Consider the following 9,012-nt stretch of genomic DNA (forward strand, 5'->3'; position numbering starts at 1 on the left):
TTGAGTGCCCTGGAGTTTGCTCATTTTTCGTTTTCCTCATTATAATCTTTCTGTATATTGTGTAGCTTGATTTCTGGTACAGCTTTCATTTGAAAGAACTAACAATTGTTTTACTGTTCTGCCACATAAAATAGGCAAAAATATCTCTGAAAAGATTTTTAAAGGACAGGGGAAAGAATACTACAACAATCCAAAACCCTTTTTATAGGCAATTCTGATAAACATGCATGATTACAAGCGAGGTAAAATAAGCCTGGAAGCAATTTCGAGAGGATAATTACTTGTAAGAATGTTTAGACCAAGCTGCTGCTAACACTCATTGTAAACTGCAGGTGGCACTATTTATACAACATTTTAAAGAGCAGCAGGGAAAAAAAGTTCTTCATTTTAATATGAGCTTTCTGATGGCTTGCCGTGATCGTATAGTGGTTAGTACTCTGCGTTGTGGCCGCAGCAACCTCGGTTCAAATCCGAGTCACGGCAGGGGATGGAGTCTCTTTTGAGGAAATGTAATCACAGATTGCATACCAAATGTAATCCATTAGTGATGTCTAAGACTAAGATGAGAAAACAAACAGAAGCTTGTAACTTTTACAAGAATGTTTTTCTAAAAGACTAGTTAGCATAAGTAAGTATTAGTTCAGAAATCCTGGTGCCAAGTGGGATATTTTAAAATTTAAATTATTATGGATAGTGTGAAAAATGCAGTCTCATAGTGGTCATGGAATTTTTACTCCTTACAGCTACTTCTAGTGCAATAGAACACTACTTAATGTCTGGACTGAGCCATGAAGCCTCTTTGGTTTTGATGTCTCCTGGTTTCTCATGCTAATAAAACAATCAGCCTGAATTGCTTGGAAATATGACAGTGCTTCTTACCTAGGCCTGGACTGCTGCCAGCAGAAGGTCTTTGCTGGTGACAGACAAGAGGAACCATCACTTGTCTGATGATTCTCTTTGTTGTTATAGGAGGAACACTGTGTGATTTCACTGTCCTCTTTCACTGAATAATACGAGCGTAGATTCTCAGTATGAAGACTTCTAAAATTACTATTTTGATTGAGTAAATTGGTTATGGTACCTAACAGCGGTTTGTGCAATAAACAAACAAACAAACAAACAAAATTACATAATTGATAATAACTACACTAATAAAACATCATTATTACAAGTTGATAAAGTATTTATAAGCTACTGAATAGTTTCTGGTAGTTGATCCTTTAATTTGATATGGAGTCAATTCAAGAGCTAGCTCTGCTTTTCTCTCATTGCTGCATCTAACAGGACATCAGCCCTTTACAATGGATAACATCTCCAAAAAGCCCAGATAGATTCAAGCTTCCTGCAGTAGGCCAACTGCTTCAGAGTGAAAACGACAGGTGCGTTTCTCTCTCCTCAAGGGAGTAGGAAAATTCTTTATCATCCTTCTGAGTGAGTAAGGAAAACAAATAATTTTTAGCACTGGAGTCAGGAAAAATCAAAGCCCTACATGCCTAGAAACCTGGGAGGGCACACCACCTTTAGAGGCTGTGGGTTTAGATGTCCTATTTTTGGTGTAGTAGGCTAATGACCCCTGGCATGTTAAGACCTTCCTCAGATTCATGAGAGCTCTTTCTTTTGTATTTTTCAAAATATCGTTGAGTATTCCTCTGATTTGCCTTAGATTTCCTGTCTAAATTTCATTCAGCCTTTTAGGAGCATGTCAGAGCAATTAACTTGTGAATTTTTGGTCTAATTGATGAGACAGATGTGACTGATTTCCCAAAAGAAAGCAATTTAGAAATATGCACTAGCATGAAAGAGACTAGGATGATCTTTTGTACTCTTTCCCTGCTGTAGTCTTTTGGAAATGTCATCTGCTGTGTTAGATTTTATGAAATCCAGAAATAGCAAATTAACTCATCACAGGTGCACATACTCTTTAAAGAATCCTAGTGAATTAAGTCCTGAAAAAGGAATTCAAAAATTACCACACCATATATTTGCTCTACTTATTCATCGTCCTGAGTCTGCTAAAGCACTCAAAAGTCACCCCTGCTTGATCTCAACCTACCTGGAACTAACTCCTCTATATCCAGTGTTCATCTGTGTCTGAATATTACCTTACTGTAATTATTGATGATTTTGAAGAATTTCATTAGGATAGTAGACAAATTCTAAGTGTCCTTAAAAAAAAAAAAAAAAAAAAATTATGATGGCTTACTGAAAACAGTAGTTATTCAGTTTGATTTATTTTACTTGTGATACCAAAATTTGTTTTGCTAGCTCAATGGTCAGACTATAAACTGAGACCAAGGATAGTGTAGATAGCTAATCAAACCTTTCTTACCACTTCCCCCTGCAGTTATTCTCCTCACAAGAAAAGGAAAATTAAAAGCCAGGTTCATTATGGAATATAAACATGCAAGTGCAGATGGCTCCCAGTGTTCTACTTCCTGAGAAAATATTTATCAATTTTCCCTTCTCATTAGGGAAAAATAAAATGAAAACTTGTCTGCAAAAGAGTTTCCAAGGATTACAGGACTTCAGACTAGGAAACACGAAGAGGTAATCCTGGAACTGATTTTGAATGGGAAATTGCACAAAGATTTGCATGTATGTTGCTGGAATATGCAGGTTGTCATGTCTAGCAGATAAGTCCACATAACACTTTCCCAGCTGAAAACCATGGTCTAAATAATAATAATAACAATAATGACTTTAATAATAATAACAATAATATTAAAAATGTTTACATAAATATATTTCTGAAGCTCTGAATTTTTTTATTGTCTAAGAACAATTTGGGGGCCACAGAGAAGGGTTCACTTTGGCAACCTTCTCTACCTTTAGGCAGCAAACTGAAAGCAAGCATGAAATGAATAGTACTTTCAAAACAAGGCATGAGAAGAGAGTACATGCCTTCCTTTGCAGTTTTCCCATGCCATTTCATGCTTGTTATTGTTCTCATGCATGGCTCATCCTGCATAGAACATAAAATCTTTAAGACATGGAGGTGTCTATCTCCATATCCCCAGCATAACCCCTTTGCTTCTTGGCACTGAAATGAAAAACTAGTAGGATGTAATCATCAAGTTCTTGGGGCAAGATTACTTTCTTGTTATTGTATCTTAACATTAGTTGTTGATTAGGGCTAAAACTGTTAAAGTTTTTAAGTTATAGAGAAAACCAACTAGTTTTTGAAAATGCAGCACTGAACAGAATGTCTTGAAAAGCTTTTGAAACATTAATAGAGGCTAGTGTGGGTTTCTGTTATTCTTCATTTTTTCAGGAGTGCAGCAAAGTTGGTTGTATCCTATCTGATATCCATATCGGGTGTTGAGCAAGATAGAAGTCAGTGGCTGTTTTAAATTTGCAGTCATCAAATCAAATTAATTCTGGTTTTTTCATTCTCTTTACAGGAGTGTAGCTCATATTAAAACTTTTATAGATCCCTTCTGAAATCCTTTCAAAAGGCTGTGGTCAAGTAGAGTCTTTGAAAAGAAATATGTGGTAAAAAGAACTTCTGAAAGCTTAAATACCTGGTTGTGCTTTAGCAAAGAATGCCAGGAATTCGCTTCACAGGTGGGATGATTTTACATCTGGAAATTCAGCTCTGAGTTTACATGCTATTATTGCAGAATGGATAGTAATTGGGAAAAATTTGGCAGACAGAGAAATTCCTGAGCCTGATGTGTAAACAGAACTACATAAACAATATCTGATGTTGCACTTCTGTTCTCATAATGTCTTTGGTGTTTCTTGAAAAAAAAACCATAAAACTGCTTCTTATTCATAATGCTTTGGCAGTTGCAGCCATGGAGAGAGCTGCACCAGAACACATGTGAGGATTATTGTTCAGTTTGTGAAGCTTTTGACTTGTACCACTTTTGGTTAAGCTTTGACTCAGGTTTGAGTCCTATAATGTTTTGCACTACAACTCAAACTAGAGGACTTGAGTAGGGCCTGGTTTTACTTCTTCATCAAAAGCTCAGCACAAATCCAAACCCACCAAATGTGTCCAAAACTATCTAAGTAATGGTTTATATTTCACTTTTTAAAAATGTATTTCTCTATGTGTTTTCATCTTAAAATTCCAAGTTCTCATTTTGCTTTATTCTAAAATCTCTATAGATGCGACCTTTTGGTTTAAAATCTCACAGAAACAAAATCAACTCTTTCATTCAGATTCAAACACATCTGATAAATAATTCTTTTACAAAGCTTCATGAAATTAATTCTCGTGCTTAATGTTTTACAACATTTTCCCCCACTCTTTTATACAGAAATGCTGTGTATGTTTTCTCTGCACCAAATACAACTCAGGAGATGACATTTTGTGATACTCCTTCCAAAAGAATTCATTCTTCTCCACAAAAAAGCCTCAATCCAAAGGGATCTCAAAACATCGTGCTTTAAAAGTCTTGAGGAGAGTATAGTTTTGATATTTTGTGATAATTGTGATAATTAAAAAGATTCTTTTACAACATGGTCTGTAGTGTCAACACAATCAGCATCTCTGTGCTGCTGAGCCAGCATCTGTGTGCCTCCTGTACCTGAGAGCTGTGCATGAAGCCAACAACAGAACTCCTTCAATTTTTCTGGTAGGTTTTTTTTGTGACTTCCTGAATTCCAAGTTCAGATCTCATGCTTCCAGGCTCCTCAAATAATGTTGGTTTTTATTTGTTTTTTTTTTTTTTTTGCTGTTGTTTTTATTCTCTAATATAAGCAGCAAACCTCTTATTTTACTCTCCATAATTGTATCTATACTATTGAGAAAAAACTGGCATACTAGGATGTGCTTATTCTGGAATCTGCACTATTGCTATTATTCACCATGCAGCTGAAGGCAAAAAGGTGTACTGACCTTTTTATTGGCACAGAGAAGAAAAGTTTACCATATAGCTATGGTAAATGTTTTTATACATTTGTATAACAACCATGAGGTATAAACTGATATTTTACTGTTACACTTGAGAAAGCAGTCTGAATAATTTTGCTGCAGCAACAGTTAGAAAACTAGCATAGAACAGAAAATTCTCACTAGAGACATGTTTTGAAGGCTTCATTGTTGGGGTTTTTTTGCATAGGAACTAAGCTTGATTGAAAAATAATTTTAACAGGACTCTAGAAATCCTAATACAAGAAATATGAAGTCTTCCAGAAAGACAAAAGCATAATTTCTAGAAAGAGATTTGTGGTTGATTCAACAGCTTTGTTTCACCTTAAAGTCATTCTTAATTTTTTTTGCTGATTGATAGATTTAATGGAATTAAATATTCCCTGCAGGTCTTCGGAGTTATGTGAGCCCCAGTTTAAAAGCAATCCCTTTTCATCTTAGTCTCTAAATTGTCTTGCTTCCTTACTTAGGCCTGGACAAACACCTGGAGGAAGTTAGCCAAGAGTTGTGAATACTCTGGTTGATTGACTGATGTTTGACCTCAGAAGATATACACTATCTTCAGTAAGGAAAACTTGAGAATCTGCCTTCAACTGTTAGAAAAATAAATCCATTTGCCATAAATTACTATTTGTTTCTTCCTCCTTTTTTAACCTGTTTCTTCTTTTTATCTGTAGTCAGGCTGTTTGCTTCAGTATGAAGAAATCATTTGGTCAAAATGAGCGGTTTTTACTTCAATCATCAGGATGTGTAGCTATCTATGGATGAAATTCCAATTGGATACATAATCTAAGTTTGTAAATAAATTTTTGAGCATATTCTATTAATAACAAATTAGAACTGTGCTGCTACATGATTCAGTGAGCATGCAAAGTGCCAGCACTAGGGCTTGGAAGTGTCTCTTGAAAATTTCTTCCCTCTTGCCTTTCAGCCAGCTTCCCTACCTCACCACTCCCACATGGAAAACCAGTCCCTAGCACGCCCACCCAAACAGAAAGAGCCACGAGGCAGTATGGACAGGAGGAATGAATATTGCTTTGATAAACAGAGAATCTTATTACACCATTTTTCTGCCTTGTGGCAGAATTCTCTCAGTTGCATCATCGTCTCCCCCCGCCACAAAAAGGCGGGGGGAGACGATGAACTTCCAGCAGTGTCTTGCTTCTCTTTTATCAAATTTATACCTAGACATAATGTTTTCCATTTGCTACCATTGACTCATCTCATAAGTGCATAATTCTTGGAGTAAAGATACTATGAGGGTCTCAGAGTAAAGAAATAAATCACATGTAATTTAAAGCCTCCTTTGCTGCTCTTTCTGGAAAAACTCCTCTGGAATTTTCCTTTGTGGTGAGTAATCCCTGGGGACAGATCATAGAAATAAATTAACATTTGTTGGGAGAATGCAAGGCATTTGTTTAAAAATTGACAGTGTGAAATCAGAGAAAATATTGTCCCAGACAAAATTAGTACACCAACATCTGTGTGACTTTCTTGAAATCACACAAAACGAGACAAAAAAGCTCACGCTGCAAAGGGCACCTACAAACTTATCAGGTAGCAATGAGCCACATGAGCCTTTCTTTTGTGCAGCTCCTGCTTTCTCTGACCTGTTTTTTCCGTGCACCAGACGCTGCAGTGGTTTCAGCAGGGAGGGTTTGCGCGGGTGCCGCCTCCAGCCCCCCACGGGAGGTCTCAGTCAGCGGCGGGCCGTGGCTCGCCCTCAGCCGAGCTATCTGCGGCCGCAGCGCCGAGTGCTGACCGCCGTGCGGTCACGGCAGGCCACAGAGGGCATGTCCGAGGCTGCGTTTTCTGTCCTGCGTTGCAGAGCCGCGCAAGCATTGCCATCTAGCGTGGGCTGGCTAGAACACGCCGCCTGTGGCCGTCCTCCCTGCCCGGGCCTGCCGCCGCTGCTGCCGGGCCCGCGGGCACCCTCGGCCCGGATGGCGGCACTGGCACAACGCCCGTCAAAGCGCTATGGCCGCAGGAAAATATTCCTGCTCCTTTCGGCAACTGCAGCCTGTGCATGAAGTCTTCCATTTTCTTCAGCCTGGCCAATGTCTATCTCCAAACATACAGTAATTTTGGTCTGTGAATTTTCTTTCTGTTTTCAGAAAGCAATGGGGGAAAACCTGATGAAAGTACATTCAATTATTTTAAAAGCTATTGAAAAGGAAGCATGAAAACATATGTTCCTCTCCTGCTGTAAGCCAGATTTCAACCAAAGTTGCCGTAACCATGGCACATAGTACCAGCCACTGGACTGTCACAGCAAGCTGGCACATTGTGACAGGTTTTGAACAGACATGGCAGAAAAGTCTAGTAAAATGACAAATGTTGAAATCAGTGAGTCATTAAAGAAGGATTTCTGCTCAGGCTTGAGAGTTAAGGTTTCAAAACAAGTGTTCTTAGTAGAGGTATTCTAATAGTTGTCTTATTAAAGATCTCATACCTGCCATTTAGTCTCACTTCTATGTCTGACAATGATAACAAGCAAAGATTGATAATACCAAGTATCTTCCGAATTTTGTTAATTAGTTAAAAAAGTGGAAGGAATTGGCGTATACACCAGATGGTTGTGTTGCCATCCCAAGGGACCTTGTGAGGATGGAGAAATGGTCTGACCCAGGGACTCCTGGAAACTCAGCAAGTGGAAGTGCCAAACCTGGCACTCAGGGACAAACAACCCCATGCACTGTACATGCTGCGGGCTAACCAACAGAGTGCTCCCTGTCAGTGTGACAGAAAATGGCCCGGGAATCCTGATGGACACCAAGCTGACCATGAGCCAGCAGTGTGCCCTTGTGGCAAAGAAGACCAAAAGCCACCCTGGCTGCATCAGGCAGAACATTACAGCAGGTCAAGAGAGGTGACCCCTTCTCTGTCCTCAGCTCTGGTGAGATACGTCTGGGTGGTGCGTCCAGTGCTGGGCTCTTGGGTAAAAGACAGACATGAACGTACTGGGCAAGTCCACTGAAGAATCGCTAAGATGACGAAGGGCTTGCAACTTAAACAGTGGAGCTAGGGCTTTTTACATTCAAGAAGAGCAGGCTTGATGGAGGAATTTATAAATGTGCATCCGCATCTTATGGGAGGGTACAGATGCTGGAACCAGGCAGTGATATATGCCTGGAGCTGTAGGTATGGAGCCAGCCAGAGTGTATGCAGTGAGAGGACAGAAGGTGATGGGCAGAAATTGAAAAAAAGGAAGCTATTTTTAAATATAAGGAAAACTTCTTAGTGTGAGGGTACTTGAACACCAATTGCCCAGTGAGGTTGTGGAGTTTCCGTCCTTGAGGTATTCAAACCTGACTCAGTATGGTCTTGGACCACGCCCAAGATTTGGCCAACTCTGCTCAAGTCACCATGGTAGTAGACATTTCCAGAGGCCAGCCAGCCTCAGAGATTCTGATCCTTGGGAAAAGGAAAAAAACCCCACCAAAATAAGAGCAACTCAAGCCTCTTAACCAAAAATAAAATGGCAGTGCTTGCACAAGTTTTTTTTAACATTTTTGTAATATAAATATGTATTTAACAGCACAGGCAATTGAGCAGAGGGAGTTCATGAGTGCCAAGAAATGGGATACTGAAAGCTTGACGATCTTCCCTGTCAAAATCCACAGTCTGTCTGAGCCAAAGAAGTAAGCAATGGCTGGAGACTGAGTATCTTAGTTGGTGCAAAACATTCTTCTATGTTTTCAGAATTGATAAAGGCCTTATAACATGCCTCTTGCCCAGCACATGTGTGTGCTATATTTTTCCCGGGAGTTAGAGGTACCCAGTGATGGATATGAATGTTTAAAGGTATAGATTAGCAAGATGTCCTGGAATTTTTCAGCTTCTTATTTTGCCAAAGTGAATGAATATACATTACATTGTTTCAGGCAAATTCCATTTTATTATTCAAAAAGAAGCTGGCTATCTAGCAGCCACAAATAAATAAAAATATGTCAGTTTATCACTGTATTCAGACCACACTCTTTTTAAAAATTTATTTATTTTTATTATTTTAATATCTTCACTAAATGTTGTATGTGCACATACAACATACACCCCATATCTGGTTGTATGTGCTGGAATAATAATAGGAATATTCACAATTGTGCTGCAAATTAATTTCATTTATCAGGTTT

The 9,012-nt window shown here is 38.8% G+C and overlaps 1 non-coding gene across 1 annotated transcript; it reads left to right on the plus strand.

Annotated features, from left to right (window-relative positions):
- Window positions 1-411: 411 nt before the first annotated feature.
- TRNAH-GUG (transfer RNA histidin (anticodon GUG)) lies at window positions 412-483 on the plus strand. Its single transcript has one exon. It is a non-coding gene; the product is annotated as a tRNA-His (tRNA).
- Window positions 484-9,012: the final 8,529 nt, after the last annotated feature.

Source organism: Melozone crissalis, unplaced genomic scaffold (assembly GCF_028551555.1).
Source record: "Melozone crissalis strain CALT ecotype California unplaced genomic scaffold, PUWL_Pcris_2 ptg000005l_1, whole genome shotgun sequence".
NCBI lineage: Eukaryota > Metazoa > Chordata > Aves > Passeriformes > Passerellidae > Melozone > Melozone crissalis.